The following is a 21951-nucleotide window of genomic DNA, read 5'->3' as shown; positions in this document are numbered from 1 at the left end:
TCAATAGGAACTTTGCTGTTACAGCCTTAATACTTTTCAGGAGAGTCTGGGACAAGCATAGCAAATAAGGCCTGTTTTACCATATATTTAGTATATATTGTGATTTAATAGCTCATATATGACCAGAAAAAGTGATATCTCATAAATATATATGAAAAATATATGCAACATCAAATCAGCTGTCAATATTAGTCCATCTTTTCTTTCTGTCTCTTTTTTTTTCTTTTTAATAGTAATAACTGAGATTCAGAGAAAATAAGTGAGCAGGAGAGAGGGAGGCTGTAGCAGACCTAGAACAAGGTTCCAGGTCTCTCAAATCCTAGCCCAAGGCATAAAATGAGGGGGAATATTCATGTGCGTAAGCATTTGCAGGATCAGGGCCTGCAACTGCATTCCAACTTGGATGTAATCCAGCTTGGATGTAATTTAATTTACTCATGAGATCTCAGTTAAAAAACGCTGGTTTCATGAAAATATAGCATTACTATTGATTTTTTTTTTTAAGCTGTAAATTGGGCAAATACAGACGTAAATGCAAACCACAAAATACTTGAACAGATGCACAAAGGACAACCAGTCACCAGACTAAAATCTTTGGAAAGTAGTTTCCCCCCACCCCTTTTTTCTTTTTCTGTATTTTATTAACATTTACAAAAGAAGAAAATATGTATTTCTGACCTCTTCATTAAAAATATCACAGGATTCATTAAAATAAATATCTGGAAACCTCAAAACTCTTCTCTATTTCAGTGAATACCTGAAATTGAATGCCTCTGATTAAGCAGAAAAGGGATGAACTGTTATGTGAAGCTGACAACAACAATTGTGAGCTGAAGAATGGCAAGTTCATTGCAAGTAGCTGGTAATGATTCCTTGCAAAGGATTAGAGGGATGGAGAGGGGGGCCAAGTGAAGTTTGTTTATTGACAAAGAGGCTGTTGGGGGGTGCAGGGAGCTCCCAGGAATTTCTGGGCTCCTGAAAGCAGGAGGAGAGATGGGATTTCTGCTCTTGCAAGGCAACTTTGTCAGAAAAAGGCTTCAAACTTGGCTTTGTTTAGCATCAATACTAATTTCCAAAGTGTAAGCTACTCCCATGGATGGCATGGGGACTATTTGGCTCCTCAGAAGTACTGAGTGCAGAAAGGTCCCCTCCCTCTCATTACAGAATTGCAGCTGTAAGGAAATTAAAAGGACTTTTCATTAAAATGTTTCTGTGTAGAATTTCTCCTTCTTGTTCAACTAAACTACAAGACCTCCAAAAATCATGGTTCAAAACCAGAAAGCTGTTCCATATCTTCAAACAACCCAAAATTCCCTCTCAAAAGAGTAACTATTGCTTCTGAGAAATTCTGATTAAATGAATAGCTATTTTTTTCAATAAAAGCAGTTTTAATGCAGAATTATTTCATAATTATTAAAATGTACACTTTTATAAATTAAATATATCAAATCTAGGAACCAAAATATTAATTTGGAAACTTGGCCTACTTAGCCAGGCTTAGAAAAGAAGTTGACTGTGTTCCTCAAAATAATTGTACTGACATTTTCATTTTAAAACATAAAAACATAGCATATTTTAGTGCTGTAGATAGTAAAATGGTACAGCTACTATCAGCTTGAATGGACTCCACTGAAAGAATGCCATTTGCTAAAATCAAAATGTTTCCTTGAATGATTGAAAGGCATTGATCAATAAATAGATGGATGTTATTGACACTGCTCTCAGCATGTGCTGAAGGATCCTCCTTGAACCGAGCACGGGTTTGTTCTGTAATCAACTTTTATTTTTCAAACTTTCATTGTTGCAAGGAAAAAAAACCCCAGAAGGGTTCTAAGGATACCTGTGAAACAAAGCAAGGAGGGTGCTGCAGGGCACAGACCTGGGTTTCAGCCCTGTTGAGACACCTTCCCTCTGCTCCCCTTCCCAGCGCTCCTCAGGGCATGGAGCCTGTATCATTTACAAATTGCTCATACTGTTTCAGCCTCTTAATATCACTAAATCTCTTTCTCCCTTTCCTTTTCACCCCCTCCCTCTCTTTCCCTTCACTATATTTATATCTGGGAGGCTGCATTCAAGCACTTGGAGATGATGTTTCCTGTGGAAACCTTTGAATTATTTCAACAATTTCACAGCATGCTGCTTTTCTCTCCTGTCCCTCGCTGCCTTGTTCTGGTGATTGCTACTAACAGTAATAGGAAAAATAGTAAAGAAAACAATGCCAAGACCAGCTCTGCCAGAGGAATCCTAAGGCAGCACAGAGATCTGATTTCAATTACATCTGCTCAAGGGAGAGCAATCCTGCAGCAGGGGATGGATCCTCTGCTGGAGTCAGTCCCTCTGGGCTGGGGCTCCTGCCCACAGTGGGCAGCAGGATTTGCCCACAGACCCCAATTCCCCTTCCAAACCTCTCATCCCAGTCCTGTAAACAGCAACAGATTGTTTGCTGGAGTCCACTTTGCATAAATGCTGCCAACAAACTGTGCTGTGTATAAACTGAATATTTTTAATGTGGATTTCAGAAGCCAAGTGTGCTCATACACAGATTTTTGAAGAAATCCCCAATTGCTCTGTATGAAGATAACTAATTGTGAGCCCCAATCCTTACCCAAAGAAAAAGTTTTTGTGCTGAGTTGTTTGGTTTGTCTGTATGAAGATAACTAATTGTGAGCCCCAATCCTTACCCAAAGAAAAAGTTTTTGTGCTGGGTTGTTTGGTTTGGGGTTTTTTGTTGTGGTTTTTTTTAATTCTTCTTCTTTTTTTTACTCCTCTCATTTTTAATGTGGATTTCAGAAGCCAAGTGTGCTCATACACAGATTTTTGAAGAAATCCCCAATTGCTCTGTATGAAGATAACTAATTGTGAGCCCCAATCCTTACCCAAAGAAAAAGTTTTTGTGCTGAGTTGTTTGGTTTGGGGTTTTTTGTTGTGTTTTTTTTTTTTTTTCTTCTTCTTTTTTTTTACTCCTCTGAATGGAGACTATGATTTCCTGCTTTCTTTTAAAATTTTAATATTGCACTTTTTAAAACTTTCAAACTATTGATTCTTTTGCTGTAAACCCAGAGTCTCCTATGAAAGGTAATGAAGTGAGAGGCAGAATTAAGAATGCCCAGATGTGTTGTAGCTTATAAGAGCAGTTTACAAGGAAAATGCAAAACTGCCAGCAGCCCAGCGACGGGTTAGTTGTCTATATAAATATATTGTGCAGGAAACAAATCGCCAAGCCTGGCTTCTGGACTTTGGTTTGGGGCATGTGAGCTCAGCTGCTACTGCCTGTGCTGACAAAAATGAGAATATGCTGTTTTTATGATGGTCCAGAGCAGTTTATGCCAATCCTCAGCAAGGAAGCTGTGGTTGTGTCTTAAAGAGTATGAAAGGCTCTTAGCTGCACAGAGTGGCTGGTTGGACCTGGAAGAGGTAAAGAAAAAGGCATGTGTGTCCTGCCTGCTGCAAATGCTGTTCTCCTGGGGTTTACAGCCCCTTCTTTTCCCTCCTTACCCCTGTTTTGGGGCACTAGGCCCCTGGGCAGATGAATTTGGATCCCTGCAAAAAATCTGCTGCAAAATGGAATTCTTAATTTCCAAGCTTTCCTGCTAATTTCACAAAGCAACTTCCTGTAGAAGTACAATCCTCCATGGGTTGTGTTGGAAGGACCAGGCACTCATTCACACATGTTATTAGGTTGCAACAGAAAGAGTCTGAAATATATGCAACAGAAACATACACATTCCCAGCTTTCCCTTAAATTAAATTTCCTATCCTATTTCTCATGTGGGTATGGTCATTTTTAATTTAAATTTGTTAGAAATATACATTAATTTCAAGGCGATTTCATAAATCCCATGCCAATGTTATAAAGCAAGCATGTAAATATGTCAGTTTGCAGAAAGCCAGGCTTTAAAAAAATATGAAAGAGCATAACACTGCTGACATTCCCATCATAGGCTGAAATTTCTGTCCAAAGCTGCTTTCTGTCTCAGTGGCAAGGAACCATTTCTGAGCAGCACAGATAAACAGACACTCAGAACCTCTGGGTGTCCCTTGGCAGCGCTGGCTGAGCTCCAGCTGCTCCTGCTCCACAGCTGTCCCACAGGAGGGGTCCTGTGGATCCTCCCGTGGGATGGGGCTGCCTTGCCCACAGGATCACCCACCTCAGAGCCATCCCAGACCACCTCTGCCTCCTTTCAGACTTTGCAGCTGCACAGCCCTGCAGCCCCAGCGAGGAAAGCAGAGAGAAGGAGCTGCGTCCTTCCTGCAGGTGTGGGGCTGCCTGCTGCACTGACCCTCCAGAGGGGCCCAGACATGGTTTAGGTCTTTAAGATAACAGGGATCTGTTGCTGTGCCATTTCCCATAACTTCCAGACCCTCTTGGAGCACTCTGCTGCCAGAAGCTGTGCCAGAGATGGAAAGCAGGGCTGGGCACACCGGGCAGCTCCGTGAGCCTCTGCTGCACAGAGTGAAGGGGTGGGAGCACTGAGCTGCAGGAATCAGGTATGAAACTCAAACACATTGTTCTGCCACTGCAGAAAAATCTCTATTTAGGTTGTTCTGAGGGCATTGAGGGCTCACAGCCTGTCTGCACTGGCAGGTCAGGGGATGGGGAGCCCACCTGCAGCACAGGGACCTCTGTGGGTGTGAGTGCCTGAACCCGCTCTGGCCTTCCCCATCCTCTGCTGCCATGCACTTCCCGTCGGGCAGCATTTGGAGGCAGCAGGGAAATAAGTACCACAACACTCCTCCCTTAAAGCTCAGGAGAGACTGAGCTCACCTAGAGAGAGCCCTTCCCCTGTCCAACTTTGGTTCCCTTATTTACAGAGCAACATTTATTTCTATTGCCCTCCTCCCTGTTGCTATTTATAATCTAGGGAAGCGTTCCTCACACAAAATGCCAGGGAAAAGTTTTCCTGGGCTGCTCAGCCCCTTGCACAAGGGCTGCTTTGTGTCCCTTGGTCAGGGCCTGCCATTTGGGGAAGCTGTAGGTCTGTAAGAAACAACAAAAATTTACAGGAGAATGTGCTTAACATTTTGTTGCAGCCTTTGAAAGGCTTTAGGAGAAGCGAAGTATTTGGAGCAGATAACCCAGCCATGCATAGACTCGGCTGGGCTTTCTATCAACATATTACTCTAATTTTCTCCTTTCCTATTGATCTGCAGGGTACCACCTCTTCAAACCCCAGACAAATTGATCCTCTGAGTAACATCTGTGCACACTATTAATCGTTTTCACACATTTGATGTTCCACATTACTGGACACAGGACACACACTATGACTCAAGTGTTAATCAACTAATACCTGAAAATTAGGCTTGTGTCTACTGTATAAACATTGACAGACTATCCATCACCTGCCTGAGTGAATAAATGAATTTTCCCTTTGTTACATGCACGGTAGCACTCTGGGGCCTGGAATATTTGCTGGGCTTGGAGGACATCACACAGAGAGGCCAGCGTGGAGCCACCTGTGCAGGATGGGGCACAGACAGGGGGACAGCAGGCCCCACCTACCCAACAGACCAAGCAGCTCCAAGCACAGCAACAGGCTTCTCTCAGTGCATTTGGGATGGGGGAAAAAAAAAAGTGGGAATCCATTGGAGGATGGGCTAAGGCCACTCCGTTCATGTCCTAGGCTACCATCCAGCTCAGGTCCCAGAAAGAAAATGGAAATTCTTAAAGTTCATGGACACCATACCTGATTTTCCTGCACATTAGGCGAGGTCTGGATATTTACCTCTGGTCCAGAACTTGCACCACCACTACCAAACCCCATTTCAGTGTTCCCAGACAGGCATTAGGTACTGTTTGAAACAGAAAACCCTGGACATGCCTCTGCCTTTCTTTTTTATTTTCTTTTTTCTCCCCCCTGTAACCACTGAAACAGATGGTTATTTCTTCCTAGGAGTTGGAAGAGCAATGTGATTGCAGTGTCTGATTGTGATCATTGCTGACTCTGACACCCTCCTGGCAGGCTGCTCTCTTCTGTTACGCCAACTTCCATTTAACAAAGAAGGAAGGGGGAGCAGAGGACAGGCACAGCTGAAAAACGCCCAGTTTGGGTCCCTGCTCAGGCCAGGCTGCAGCAGATCAATGCCCCCACCCTCGGCACATGAAAAGAGCCAGAAAGATTCTGGCTGAGTTTAATAAAAGGCAGTCGAGGCTTTGCTGCAGCATTGTCTCTGGGTAGGACAAAACTGCTTGAATCATCTTTGTTCTGATTTTTTTTTTATTTTTAAGTGGCTTTCTTGGAAGAAGAAATCTATCCAGGGAGGGTCTCTTGTGACAACTTCCCGAAAGCATCTAAAAAATCTGGAAAATTAAATATATGAGGTTATTTGGCAACTAAAAAGTGAAACATTGTATCTACAGAAATTAAGCTGTTGGGTTTTGATGGATGCCTGAAAGCTTTGAGAGGAAAATACCGATGAAAAAACAACCTTTGCTAGTAACAAAAATAATTTCCTCCTCACCAGGAGAGATTAATTCACTTACATTCCGCTCTCAGGCTGGAATTTTTCATGCTCCATCTTTTTCTAATAGTAATTTTTTTTTTCTTTTTTTTTTTCCTTTGCAAAGCACGGCAGTGTCCACACAATAAATGGGGAAGGAGTGAGGCTGAAAGGGTCCACACTGAGTGAGGGTTGGTGGAAGAGCCGTCTGGGATCCACAGGTCAGTCACCATAGCTGCTAACCAGGGGTAAGAGATGCATCTCTGACTCAGATCATTCTGAATTCATCGTCTAATTCTTGGATGGAGTCACTCTGGAGCTGCCAATCTCCCTCCTGGCTTTGCAGGGACCACAACATATCCATGTCATTAATACAGGTAAAAAATAAAGGTGAGAGGAGTGGTTTTCTCTACTTGCTGCCTTCTCACTGACCCTGCCCATGCAAGTGCTCCCCTTCCTGCACTTTGTCTCCCCACTTGAGCATGTTCAGTCTTCACTGATGCTTCCAATCAATATGGGAATACAAAGAATGACAAAATAAAAAAATATTTCATCAGAGGGTAAAGAACAACAGCAATATTAAAAAGCCAAAAAAACCCCTCAGTGGTGAAGAAAATAAGACAATTTCACATTTATATATTTATACTGACACAAGCCCCCTACAAAATTGGATATTCCATGTAAAATGACTCATGAAGACACTACCGGAGTTATAAATTCAAACTCTTCTAAGTCCAGAGAATTCACACTGCACATCAGCTAAATCTGGACATGAGGGACACAAAGGAAGCATTTAATGAGGTATTTTCATGCAGTTACTTAATGAGAAAACATACAGAGCTTATATAATTCAGAAAAAAACCCTATTTTTTCCATTTTTCAGGCTCTAAAACACTGCTGCTAAAAAAGGTCTGCAGGTGCCTAACCTGGTTATCTGCTACCTGGCAGATACCCCTGTTATTTGTTACTTCTGCTCTGGCTCACCTGTGCTTTGGTCACCTGTGCTTTGGTCAACCTCCTGGCAGAGGACATGTGTGACACTGAGACACTGAGAGGGCACTGAACAGTTTTTCCCCCCCAGATCAGGGAATGCTGTCCCATTTAGGTGGTGCTATGGAGGGATAATAGTGACATCATCCATTTTTTTGAAAGGAAATGTTTAGCAGATGAAAAACCTCAGCATGAGCAGGCAAAAGTGCTGCACTGAGGTTCGGAGAGGAACCAAGAACCAGCCCTGTGCACAGTGCTTTTTGTTAGCAAGGAATATCCAACAAAACTGCTCAAAAGTCGTTATCAAAATCCTCTCCACTGCACCAAATATCAACAGGACGGGCTTAACTCTCCTCAAGAATCAGCTGGGGAGCCAAAGGATTCCACTGAGAAGCCAAACAATGAAAATAAGACATTATCAATTAATGCCTGTATTCCTCACAGCCACACAGTGTGCTGATCTGCATCAGGGTTGATGATAAACAAAAAGGGAAATAATTCTTTAAAATCTCCTGAATTGTCTGTACCTCCCCTCCCCATCCCAGAGAAGAGTTCCTGGCATCAGCTGATGCAGGAGGTGAACCATGAATAACCAGGTTTTGCTCAAAGTAATTCCATTAGGGCCTGAAATGACTGGGTGAAACATGAGTAGGGGAAATCATCGAGAGTCCCAGCAGCTGGGCTCCATGACATCACTGGCAGCAATCAAAGGGAAAAAGCCTCTAAGTTATGCAGAAAAAACCCTGGGTTTGTTTGTCTGCTTACAGGAGTGCAGTTTGCTATCCGAACGACAAAAATAAAGAAAGAAAAAAGCTTTGAAAATTTTGGTCCTGGTATTTTGCTCTTTTAGGTAAATCGTTCTGCATTTATCAAAGCTGACAAGAAATAAAATGCTTGAAATCCTTTCTGTTTGCTGTGCATGGAGAGGAATTATTGCAGAAGCAATAGTACCACATGCTGCCAACAAAAATACAGTAGTGCACAAGCAAAAAAGTTATGAAAAAAGGGGGGTTCAGTGGTTAACATCTATATTATTGCTGCTTTCATTTGTTTGCATGTCTTGACCTTATTGGAGAGCTTATCAGGAGCTAGTTCCACATAGACATCATGTTTACTGTCAAGGGATATCAAATAAATGACAAATAACTGCTTTTGGAGTTCAAAGAGCAGAAAAACAACACAAGCCAGGATATTTACTGCCTCATGTTTAACTCACTCGCTTGTGTCTTACTCCAAGACGTGCTTGAATGTTTTAGCCATGGCCCAGAAGGCAAATCAGAAATCAAAGGAGGATTATGGACAGACCAACCGTTTTCTAGGCCCTTCATGCTCAGTAGCATAGATATGACAGGAGATTGTTTCAAGGTAGAGCACTCAATAAAATATAATTTCCTAAATAAGGCCATTCTTTACCCTGGAGGAGTAAAAAAAGCCATTTTTTATGGATTCATTTTTTAATGAAAAATAGAAATGAATAGCTATGAAGTCCGAGAGCTGGGATGGGATTCACACAGCTGGAACCATCACCTGAACTCCCCCTTCATCATGAAAAAGAGAACAGCATCTCCTGGAACAACCAAACCATCTCCTTGCTGTAACCAAAATGCACCTCAGAAAGGTGACACGACCACCTCTAGGAGAGGTGAGCTCCCTCTGGATTATGGGAAGACAACTGCAACGGATTTTTTTTTTTTTGCAAAAACTAGAAGAAATTCCTGCTGCCTTCAGTGTCTCTGTAACACAGAGGACCTGCTCCCACAGTGGTCCTTTTTCCATGATTTCTGTCCTGATGGATTGTCCATCTCCATTTTGCTCTCCAGCCTGCCCAGCCTCGTGTCCCTGGTTTCTGTTTCCTGCTTTGGTTCCTGCCTCACACTGTGCCACCCTTATTCCAGTTTACAAGACTACAGCCTCAAACACGTTATCATAAAAAATTGTCCACTCTAAAGATTTGCTCATAAAAAAACCCAGCTCTGTTCACAAATAAATTAAGAATGTGATTAAATCCCAGTGAAAGCACTGGAACATAAGCATGTGCTGAAAGCCTTTCCTGAACAGGGGCCTATCACCTCCCTCTTCCTAAAACCTATTTCAGTTGAGCTCATATTTCTTGTTGGCAAGAACTTAAAAAACAAAATGAAGGAAAAAACTTTTCCCATAAAAGTTGAGCTTAATAGACCACTCCAGCATCCTTAATTGCCATATTTTTGTGTATTGATGCAAATAATTATTAATGGACCATTTTAAGAAAAAGGCTATATTTCATATCAAAAATACACCAGAAAATGAGTTAGCACCATTGTACACCATAATGCTTTGCAAAGTTAATCAACCTAGATAGCTGGAATGTGGAAGAATGTTTTGTTTCCAAGTGGAAAATTATTACAATATCCAGGGGGGTGTTGTCTTGCCAGCTGCCTTTTAATCAACTCTTTCTTTATATGGAATGAAGGCCATGAAACATCTGAAAACTGCAAGCAACCTCTTCACTCAAAAGGAAAAAAAGGAAAAAAACAACCAAAAAACCTCCAAAAGCCAAGGCAATTTTTTTTTAAGCGGGTGAAGGAATCCACTGATGTAATAAATGTATCCATGTATTCCAAGTATAACTTGGAGCCAGTCTAGTTATAAACTCCTTAAGATCAAGGTTCATCATAAAACTGGGCCCTACCTTTATTTTTGTAATACTAGCGGTTGCCACCAGAATTCCTGAACCCCTTCTTCACACCATCTGGAATGCATACACGAGCAAGTTTATGATGAAAAATATACTGTGCACTAGAGCTGGGCTCTTTCAGGGTAAAAGCAACTACAAAGGCAGTAATGTGCAGGGTTTGTACATTTATTTTATTACAAGAGCCAATGTGTTCTTTTGGTCTAACCAGGACGGAGGCAGATTATAGAAGTAAACTTTGCAAATGGATATGGTGGTAGGAGTTCAGGTTTGTTCTGTGCTTTCTGGAAATGAAAAGGACACACCTAATATCTTTATCTACTTAACCCTGTCACTGTTTAATTCATTATATACAATTTCAGTCTGGGTCAGCAGTTATGTCCAAGGTTGGCCTGTGGCAGGTTCTATGTCATATGTCTCTCTTATACCTTAGAATTCATCACTTTCATTACAGTAATATTAAAACAACAGGTAGAAAAATTCCCTTTGGTGACTTCCCTGCTGCAGCTGAAAAATGCTAAACTCTGGTCACCTTAAAAGTTTCCTGAGAAATGCCACAACCCAGCTCCTAATCTCTGTGCATTTCCATAGTATGTGTTGTTTTATTCTGGGTCATTTTTTAGGGGGATATTTTGTTTTGCTGTGGGGTTTTTAGCAACAATAGTGTGAGAATTACCTTTTTTCTTTTACTCTTTCAGATTCTCAGCCTGATTTTACTAACTCTTACTAACTGTTAAGATCAAAATGAATAAAGTAAAATCAAACCTAAATTTCAGATTAGGGTTCCAATTCAGGAAAGTCCTTATGTGTTTGACTGAAAGAGGATGTGCCATTTTCAGCAAAGTCAGTGTCCAGATGTTGTATTTTGTTCTGCCCCATGAATGGAGGCAGATCAGGCATGTGTTTTATATCAGGTACATGCCTGAGTGCTTTCTTGAGCAGTGATAGAGTTAAGCCCATGCTGAAGTCCTGGCTTAGGCCACTCTCCCCTCCTTCATCTCAAAAAGATAATCTAGGCACAAATGAGCCTTTCCAGCAGGAACATCCCCTTTATCAATTCCTAGACCAGTGCACAAGTATCATCTTTCTGATTTAGTGAAACAGAGGAGGGACATCCTCCATCTGCAGGGCCAGATCCCACAAAGAAAGGTTCTTGTAACAGCACAAGAATGCTGTGAGCTTCACAGACAGAAGCACTCACCAGATAGGAGCACAGACACTCGGCTGCCTGAGTGCACCCTCCCTTCTCCCCAGCAGAGCCATCTCTGTCTCTCTCTCTTTCATTCAAAGCTCTCCCCACGCTCCAGTCCAGCACCAGGGAGGTGAAACATGCAACACCACAAATGTGTGCTGCACACAGGGGATCCACTCCTTCCTTTGCTCTCATTACTGGCTACCACAGATTTCTGTCTTATTCAGAGTTCTCTGCTATGAATCTGGCACAAACATTTCATAAGCACAAATCACGTGACAAAATCACATGAAAATGCCACTTTGACACCCCCAAAGCTCCTGGCACACCTGATGCCTCAGGTTTTAGCTTTTGTATTTCTCAGATTCTGTAGAAAATCTTTCTCAGATTCTGTACTGCTTTAGTGTGTGGGTCTGGGCTTCATATTAGGGGATGGAGAGCTCTCTTCACAGAGTAGGGAGACAAAACAATTCCTGCTCCAGCTGGGGACCAAGGACAAATGATCCAAATCTCAGGCCCAAGAGCATAAACAACATGGACTGAAGAAAAGAAAACAAGAAGGATGGGACTTCAAGGGATAAAGCTGTAATTGGACAATTAACTACAATATGCAAATGGAGCGGAATTTATAAAAGTGAGAGACCCCGTGATCTGTCGTGCATTTTGTGATCATTTTGGTTCATCTTGGGCGTAGCCCTGGCTGGGCTCTTGTGCTGCCCAAGGTGTACCTATTGAGGCCTCCTAATAAATCCCTGCTTTATTCTTTAGCTCTGTCTAGTCTCTGTTCTAGGTCAGCCCTCTCAAGGCACCACAGCCAGGCTCTGAATGCCCTGCAGCTCTCCCATCTCCACTGGCTCCTGTTGAAGCCAGCCCAGCTCCTGGCTGCTCTGCACAGGAAACCTTTCCCAACAGCAATCCTGTTTTCAGCAGTAACTGCCAAAGCCGAGCCAAGGGCAGGCACAAAAAGCCCAGTTCACCAGATGAATTCCCACAAAACACAAGTGACGCTATTCAGGATCTCATAAGCGGTAGGTCAGGGAATAAGGTGTTAGGACTCCTAAAGTTTAGCAGGAGGGAGCTGCTTGTCCCCTGGCCACAGGCTGCCTGCAGTACTGCAGGGCTAATTGCTGCACATTCCTCAGCCATGATGTCACTGGATGCTAACTCTTTTGCTCCTGTGGATGGAGGGAACTTGTGGTGTGTCTCTGAGACACCCAAAAATACATGTGCTGACCCTTAAAAAAAAATAAAAATCTTTTACCATATACTTAGCAGAGCCAAACTAAATGAAGCTGAGGTCTCTGTCCAGCATTTGGAAGCCAGTTAAAATAGGAAATCAGTGTTTCTCTAAATACACAGAGTATATTACCTTAGTCATAAAATTGGGGACTTTCAAATCTAATTTGTTCAGCACTAGTGCTGTTGAAGGCTGGGAAGTGTTCCAGAGGAAATCACCTCCACGCAAACAGAGATTAGCAGCTCCCCATTGCAGACATATGGAAATGATTGCCTATAATCTCCGGTAATTGTGGCTGTATTACATTCAAATCCTGTTTTCAATTTTCTTAAACTTCTAGACTGATTGTGTTATTAAATCATGCTGGCTGATGTGTTTAATAAGGACCTATTAAATGTTTATAAAATTAGGGAAATAAATACGGGCTTTTAGTCAGATTGTGTGATGGATCTGGTAACCTATTGTTAAAAGTAGTACTGGTAAAAATGTGACTAAAAAATTACACGTAAAGGCTCCCTTTAAACTAAGAAACCCAGCATTCAATGCAGATCACATCCAAAATGATCTTTGCAGATGTTTAGAGGGAAAATAGGAGCCAAATTAGAAAGATCCCACTGAGCCGTGGGAAGAAGCGCTCCCTGCACAGGGTGAGGGATCCTGGGTTCAGGCTGTGCCAGGAGGGCACAGAGCCAGCCACGAGTGGCCAGGGTGGCTTCCTGGGCACCTGGATGGCTGCAGGAGCAGCACTGGGGCTGTCGGAGCCGTGTGGCACCAGCTGAGGCTGTGCTCTGTGCTGGTCACCTCAGAGTGCCCAGCCCTGAGATGGACAGGACAGAGCCCCAGTCTCCCTCCTCTACCACAAACAATCCCCTTAAACCACTAAAGAGCTCCAAGGGACCCCGACAAAAATTGAGCAAGGCAGAAATTATTTTTTTAAAATCCAGGGATGTGTGACTGACACAGAAAAGGGCTAAAGGATTGCTCTGTGCCTCCTCATCCCACCTTCTGGCCCTTTCCTACACAGACACAAAGCCTTTTTCTCACCATTAATCACCATGAATATCTCCTTGCAAGCCCAATGTTGCTTTTTGGAGGCAATCCTCAGTTTTTAAGAGCTACCTCTGGGCTTTTTTCATCCCCAGCTCCCTTTTACAATAGCTCTCACCTGGCTGTGGACATGCACACATTTAGCTTGCTTTAACCACTGTACACATGCTAAAGTAATTTTGTGCTCTGTCTTAAGGGCAAACATGAACCTGTTTTCTCCAGCAAATTAATCTTTTATTTTATTCTTTTTAAAGGGAGGGGGATGAAGAGTAAGGGGGATTATAAATTAATTAATTATTGAGTTTTTCAGCATAAAATGCACCGCATCATTATCTTTGCATAAACACACCATCTTTTAAAAAATATAACTAGCCCATAACATTGCAGTTACAGAATATGATCAAGTAATGAGGAACTTGCATGGTTCACATTAGAGACTTTGAAAGATTTGAAGAGAATTGGATATAAGGTTAATATTTGGCAGAGCCTTGTAAATAGCCTGATTGTTATTTTATATTGGCTGAAGTATAAAAATCTGTGTTGCGTGCCAGCAAAAGCCGAGTGGTGTGGCCAGGTAGTTACATGGCTCTGTTGTTCGCCTGCTTCACATAGGAATGTTCTTGTTCTCAGTAGGTTATTTTTTTGTGTGTCTGCTTATACTCAGCTAAAATAGAGCAAGGACCCAGCACGGCAATTATTTTACTAAATTTTGTTGGTCTGCCCTCAGGGGACCTTCTCCCAGTTTAATTGTTGGAGGGATTGTTGCCTTCTGGGATTTTATTTCAAAATGTTCTTGTTAGAATTTGCTTTCTTAACAGAGTAAGGGCTTTTATTTTATAGAATTTAATCCCTTTCTTCAATGCACATAAAAATGCATAAAACGGTGTATCCTGAAATTAATAGAGGTGTTTCTTGTTGCACAGATTTCTAAATTATTTGTCTACAGATATGCTTAGAATTGATTATATTACAGGGGTATAAATCTTATGCCCACTCCCCCCATGCAGGAGGTTTGGAAGTGAATTCAAGCAACCCAACTGCATTTTATAAGTTAAGACAAACATGGGAGAGATCATTTGTCTCTAGCTGTACATGAAATAGCTTATAATAGTTGCAGCTGAGTACATGAAGTATATGTGAGAACTGCTTTGATATAAAGCCCAGCATCGGCCTGCAAAGATATTGCATTTATGCTTCTGACAGGATTCACCCATAAATAATAACAGGAGAAAAAAAAATCCAAATTTATAAGCTGCTGTTTCTGGGTTTATTTTTAATGTGACTGAATATTTGTCCCACTTCTCCAGCAGGCACTACATTAAGCAGAGCGTGGGCAATCTGGTTGGAATCAACTGGAAGAAAATAAATTCTGAAATGTCCCCTTGCTCAGCCATGACTGGTCAGAGGCATGGGACAAGCTCCACATGAGCACAAAACACCCTCCTGCCACGTCCTACAAAGGAACTGAGGAGCCACGTAATCCATTTTTGCTGGTTTTAGATTAGATGCAATATTTGTTTGTTTGGAGGGAAGCTGTCCCTTTTCTCAAACATATGGTTCTTCCTCCATCGCCTTAAATTATATTTACAGGCTATGAAACCTTTCTGGGCTAAACCTCAGCTCGTGCGAATTGGCATCCTCTGCTGAAAGCAGCAGAGCAGTGCTGGGGTCTCACTCTCAGCCTCTCAGTGACAGTCTACCTGCTAATTTCTTCTGGAAAAAAGAGTGGATGAGGTCAGACTGTGTTCCCCTGCTTCCTCCTTCTCAGCTGCTTTTTGCAGTTAACCCAGCATCTGTAATTAATCTGATAGTCACCACCTCCTTCATCTCCCCCTCTCCCCTCTGCACCCTTAGGGAGGCTTGGAAGTGAAGCAAAGCAAGCCAAGCACACAGATGCAGGTAGCTAAGCTCACCCTGGATGTCAAAGAACTGTTTTTCACCCAAAATAAAAACAGTGTGTGGACTGAAACTCTGAAAGGTAAACAAGGCCCTTGAGCCTCCAAAAGTAAACTTATCAATTAGTGCATTAGAAAAGCCTGCATGTCTGTTGTCAGCCCTAATATTAACAGTGTAGCTCACATACTGGGCTCATTCATGAATTAATTGTGAAGCAGGCTTGGAACCACCAGCCCAAATCTTAAAAACCCTCCACCTCAGGATGGAAAGCACAAACATCTGCCCCGCTGGCTCCAGGCTTTGGAGCCCTCGCAGCGTTTGCAGGGAGTTTGGGAGGCCTCACACAGCAGTCCACATCACAGAGCCACCACACGTAATGCAACATAATTTTTGCCAATTAGTTGTCTCTCTTCAGGAAAAGCCTGAGGCGGATGCAGCAGACACATCCCTAGAGAGCCTGGTCCGTCTAGGTAGGCTCGAGATCACTGGCAGATCAGTGAGACTCTGTGTGTGTGTGTGTGTGTGTATAAAAAGTAGGAGTGGGGAGAGCTCACAATACAGCCAGTCTTCAATATTCACAGCTCTTGCACAAGAAAAAAAAAGAAAAATCAAAAATTCTCATTTTTTTATGCAGGGTAAACAAAACTCAAATAGCAGCCATTTAAAAATTTCTTCTTATTTGACACCAAAAGTGGAAGGGAACCAATCAGAGGAGGTGAAGTTGAAAAAAAAAAAATAAAACCCCCAATTTTCCCCCACAAAATAGAAAAGTACTCAGTTCAGCACTTTCACAAGCTCCTCATTGTTGCTGCTGTCAGAGCATATTCTGAGGTTGGGGTTATGGTGTGATGTTTTTGTAAGATGGGCATGGCAGCCAGGCTGGCTGAGGGCAGGAGGCTGGGGACATCCCATGGGACAGCAGCACCCTCAGTGTGGGCACCCTCACCCTGTCACACACTCAGGCACCCAAGGCAAACTGCTCCCCATCCTGTCCCAGTTCTTGTGTCTGCAAGAGAAGGCTGGACAACCCCAGGGGGTTTTTAGGTTCCAACAGTGAACATCCACTTGAATTCTTTGAATGTAAAAACACCACTCGACCATCATTCAATCAAAGTCACTTTCTGCTCCTCATAGACTGTTTCTGGTTTTTGGCCCAAATCTATCTTTGGATTCTTTACCTTCTGAAATTGCACAGGAGACTCTCATCCCACAATAAGCAGCAAAGTCAGTGGCAATATATCCTGAAATTATAAGTCAATGGCAAAGTTTCCACAAGATTTGAACAACTGGATTATTGTGCTGGGACTGGAAAAGTCTTCTCTTGGCTCAGTGCTGCAGTGCTACCCCCTGCCTACCCTTACACGTGGTTCCTATTAGGCAAGTTAGAGGAGTGGGGAGAAGGAGGGAACAAGTGAAACAAGATGATTCATGGAGATCCCAACCAACAGATACTGGCCTAGCTCCTGTGGAAGCTCCCCTGATTTCAAAGAGGAAGAAGTCTGGTAGATGGAGGGAACTGAGGCATGATGTGCTGATGGGTTCAGATGGAGCTCCATGAAGCTGCCATTTGAGGAGGTCCTGGGGGACCAAAGACATTCTCCAACAGGGAGTCCCTGGGAATAATGCCTGGTGCCTGTGCCTGAGTAAAAACCTGGCAGTTCAAGCAGAAAGAACTACTAAATAGGAAGAAGAACAACACTCCCTTGGCAGGAGAAGTTGTGAAAGAGCCTTGTTTTCAGACTGGCTGACAACGCACGCACAGAGAGAAAAATCTGGGGTTTAAGTCAATGCACTGGGCAGAACCAAGGCTGGGGATGAGATGGGGTGTGTGTGTGAGTGTGGGAAGCAGTGGTATTTGGCATGGATGTCAACTTGCTCAGGCTGTTTGGGGATGGTATGTAGCACTTTATTGCTTTGGCTAAGCTGTTCTATTGCACAAGTGACAGCTAAAGGCTCTGAAAGAAAGGGGAAGAATGGAAAAGTGAAAGGTGGGGAAGTTTCAAGTTTTATGTCAGAGCAATGTCAGGCTGGAGAAGAGAGAGGGATGATGTAATACGTGGGGGAGAGAGGGAGAAAAAGAGGTTAATGGGGAACAGTAAAATTTCAAATGCAGTATTTTATTACAGTATTGAAACTGATGCTTACGGTTTAACAATAGGGCTGGCATGGAATAACTTAGTGGTGTGAGCCAGCAGTGCCAGGAGGATTTATGATTTTTCTTTATTAATTTTAATATTGCAGAAAGAAAGCCTCAGTCTTGTTTGGGTTGAAAAGCCTCAGCCTGGTAAATTGGAATATGCTTGGAAGTGCTGGCCACTGGAAATCTGGCTGAGCTCACTGCTCCAGGGGAAGGAGCCAGGGCTGTTGGGTATTTAATGGAGTCTGTTGTTTCCTTTAGAAGCAAAAGAGGAAAAGTGGCAGAGAAAGCAGAAGCAGAGCTACCTGTGGTCAGCCATCAAGTCCTGGGGAAGAGACTCCCACTGGAGGTGCCTCTGCAAGCAGGGAACCTTCTCCAGGCTGCCCCCAGCCCATCTGCAAATGACAGAGATGCTGCCAGAAAAGCCTTGTGAGCCCAGACAGGGTGGAGCTGGGCTCTTTATGAATCTGGTTTGTGGCCCAGAGCACTGTACAATAATAAGCAGCTTGTGTGGTCGTGGGAGGCTTTTCTGAGTCTCAGACACAGAGATTGAAATTGTTTCCTGTGCTGATGGTCAGCTCTGGGTCTGTCAGTCCCACATATATCCACAGAGCCCAGGGATGTTCTATGCCAGGAAGGACAGGAAAGAACACTGAGCAGGGAGAGCTGCAGAGGGGCTGGAGAAGCCCAAAAATGAGGGAAGGTGGTCAGTGTGTTGGGAGCATGGGCTTGAAAACAGGCTCAGAAGGTTCCTGCATAGCCAGATTATTGTATGAGGCAAAAGAGATCAGGAGGAGAATCTTGGACTGAACATTTTCATCACTTGTGAGTCCTAGTAAAGTCTCCAGGCATCATCCCACTGGACCAGCCAGTCAATACCTTGCACCCCCAGAAAGACCCCCACAAGAAAGTACTGACAGCACCATTCTGCTGCATGCATGGCAAGGGCGACAACTGCAAACAGGAGATACTGAAAGTTTAAGTAAGCAGAGATTAATTCAACAAAACACTTGGGACATTAAGTAAAAATGCCCAGAAAAATGAAGAATTGTGCTCTGTGAAATACAAAAAAGTATCATTATTTATGTCCTATTGCACAGCAGAAGGCACAAAGATGTATGCATTTCTTTTTCAGTGGGAAGAGCATTTGCCAATACTTTCATGATCCAAAAGAGACAAAGCAGAAGGCTGCTGTCTCCTTGCCCTGCTCTCGCAGGAATGACACAATCCTGAGGTTAAATTCCAGTTAGTTACCCTGACCCCTAAATAACCAGCTCCTGAATGCAACAAGACAACAGGGAAACTCTTTAGCTGCCTCTGTTGCATCTTGGTTTTGATCTGTTTATAACTTAAAAATATACAAGTAAATGAAAACATAAGTCCTGTGCCATCAAAACCATTGTTTCTAGGAGGAGCACGGGAGGTTTTGCTTCAGTGGGGTGGAAGACAAATGCCCTGAGGTAATGTACTTGGTAAGAGAAGGCAAATGGAACAGCCAGGAGAGGTGCGTGGGACCTGGGCCACCTTCCAAAGGTGGTGGGGGAAGTTACAGAGAGGCAGATACAGTCTGTGAGAGCAGGCAGGGATATGGCTGTGAAAAGCTGTGCCTGCTTGCCATTAAAGCATTTCCCAGGTGCTTGCTGGAAGTTTAAATTCCGTAAGTTTTAAAATTTTATCTTTGCTGAGCCAGCTGTTACCTTCCTCACGGATCTGCGCACACACAGCAAGAGAAAGTGGCTCCTGCATTCCCAACCCCTCACGGGCAATGCTGGAGCCTTTTACCAGCAAGGGCTGAAAGCCTGGAGCTCCTGCTTTGAAGCAGACTCAGCTCCTTTTCCCTTGTACATCCTGCCCTGAGCAAAGAGCTTTCTTGGGATGGCTTTGACTCCCTCAGGATGCCACCTGAGGTATATACATCAAACTCTGACCTCTGCGCTGGTCCTGGTGACACAAGCCATCACCCCTGACCCCTGCCCATCTCACACCTGAGGCTGGGTGCTGAGATCCAGCAAAAGGGGGTGTTTGGCAGCAGCCCCAGGACCCCTCCTGTGCCACAGACAGTGCTGCTCCTTCCCCACCACTGCGGCGGCGAGAGGTGACGCTCTGCAGAGCAGCTTGCCGTTCTCCAGTTTCCCTTAGTGACCAAGCTACATATGTTCAGAAAACTGAATTTATGTCGGCGGCTTGTTGTTCCCAGCCAGAAGATTCGGTCTGATTTGTATATAGCTCTGCATAAATTCCTCGTTAACCTTTACAACCATCTGGAGCGGGAGTCGCTCCTCGTGCCGCAGCGGACTGTGGCAGCGGCAGCGACCGAAACCGCTGGGTTTATGAGGCTGTGCCAGGCACTGCCAGAGCTCTGGGAGGAGGACAAGGGCAAAAACCAGCTCTGTGGGGTCCCCACACAGCCCAGCCTGGAGGGAATCACAGCCCCAAGCGATACCCATCCCCAGAGGCACAGCACAAACCCTCTCCCTTCTGCCTCCCTGTTTAAGAACAGGCAGCTGCTTAATGCGAGGCTGCTCAGCTCCGACGGCAGCCACGCGCTTAATGCTTCAATTTCCACATTTTATTTTATATGTAATTTAAAGCCCATGGTGCCTTAATTGTAAAATAGGCCTTATTAAAATAATAGCTTGAGAAGCAGTGGGGTACCCTGCGCAGCGGATTGAAGCCTTCTATCTTAACTGCTGTTTACAAAGATTTCAAAGGGAGGTACAACCAGAATAGAGCTGTAGAGATGTTTCCAATGTGAGCGATGGACCAAAGACCACTGGATAATTAAGCCTCTCTCCTTTTCCTTCCCCTCACCCACCATGCTATCGCTCTCTCTCTTTAGGTATCCAGAGCCACCCTTGGCTGCATTTATGATTGATGATGCAGTGCAGATACTCCGGTACCAGTAAGCAGCATGGGGTTTTGATTAATGATGTTGGTGGCACTCCCAGAAGACCAATGGCAAATAATATTGTTATCCAAAAACAACTAACATAAATAGGAAAACAGCAGGGTTCTATGAGTTCAGAGAAGTCCTTCTAGTCTAAAATCACCCTTCTGCTGTCCAAACCCTTCTTTCTGGAGTCAGTCCTGAGAGATGGAGGGCACAATCACAAAACTCTGAGCTGCCTACAAACTCCCTACATCTTGTCCCATGCAAGGGACAGCCTCAGTCCCAGTGTAAGTTAGAGGTCCCTCAGGGCTGCTTTGATTTATGTCATGCTTCAGGTCTCTCAGGTAATGAACGAGCAGGATGTGACCAACCACTTTGTCACACCTGATCTCCGTGGAGGTTGGGAGCAGGGTGCTCTGCCCTGGGTACCCCCAGCCAGCCCTGCCCAAACCAACTCTGCAGCTGAAGGAGCAGAGGGGCCACAGGGTCACATACAATATCACAGTCACCTGTACCTTATCTGCCCCCTGAGTTTGGCATGAGAGTTCCATTTTGCCCTCATCTCTGTGTGCCCCAGGCACACTGGGGCTTGGGAAGGTTTTCCCCCACCTCCAGTCTGTGTTGGACCCTCATCCTCTCCAGTCTGGCAGGGTTTTGTTGCCTGCTCAAAGGGCATGTGCATTCTTCCCACCAGACTCGAGTGGGACACCTCCCCTCCCTCTCTGAAGGATGAAACAGGAGGCTCAGAGCCCCAGGGTTTGCATGCTGTGGCTTCTGAAGCCTGTCTTGCTGCCAGCAGGAGCAGTCAGTGCTCACGCTGGAGAGCTGGGTGACTGCACTTCTGTGCTCACAGCAGCTCTACTGACAGATCTCCTGGTGATGAAAAGCCCTTAAAAAACAAACCAAAACCAAACAAAAACCAGCTGCAGCTCTGTGGATGTACTTCAGCAACATCAGCAGATTGATCCTAAGGAGGAGCAGTTGCTGCCTGGGATTAAAGGTCCCTGTGGCTCAAGGGCTTTTGGGCATCCTCACCAGTCTAGACATTCCTGAGGTACCAGTGGAGAGCTGGTGGGATCAGGCTGCCCGTGATCCATGCCATGTGCACATCCCTGTGCTGTCCCGACTGGAGAGGGCAGGGAGCCTGCTCATCCCCTGGCCTTCCCCTGGCACAGGACACAGCCTGCAGCACCCTGACACTGCTGAGAGGGAGTTCAGACACTCCTGAGCTGGGGCTGGGGGTGGGCAGCATCCCAAAGAGCAAAACCATGCTGGGCTGCTGTCCCTGCTCTGAGCACAGCACCAGCACGGTGCTTCCAAAGCCCTGCAGAAGATGGCAGGGGTTCCCATATAGCCTGGGTTGTTTACAGGGACCTGCACACTCCAGAAAAAACCAGGAGCAGGGCCAGCCCTCAGCCTGCCAGAAGAACCCCATCTGGGGCACCAG

This window comes from Passer montanus, unplaced genomic scaffold, assembly GCF_014805655.1.
Source record: "Passer montanus isolate IOZ18808 unplaced genomic scaffold, ASM1480565v1 scaffold15, whole genome shotgun sequence".
Lineage (NCBI taxonomy): Eukaryota > Metazoa > Chordata > Aves > Passeriformes > Passeridae > Passer > Passer montanus.
Note: the sequence above shows the minus strand (reverse complement) of the source record.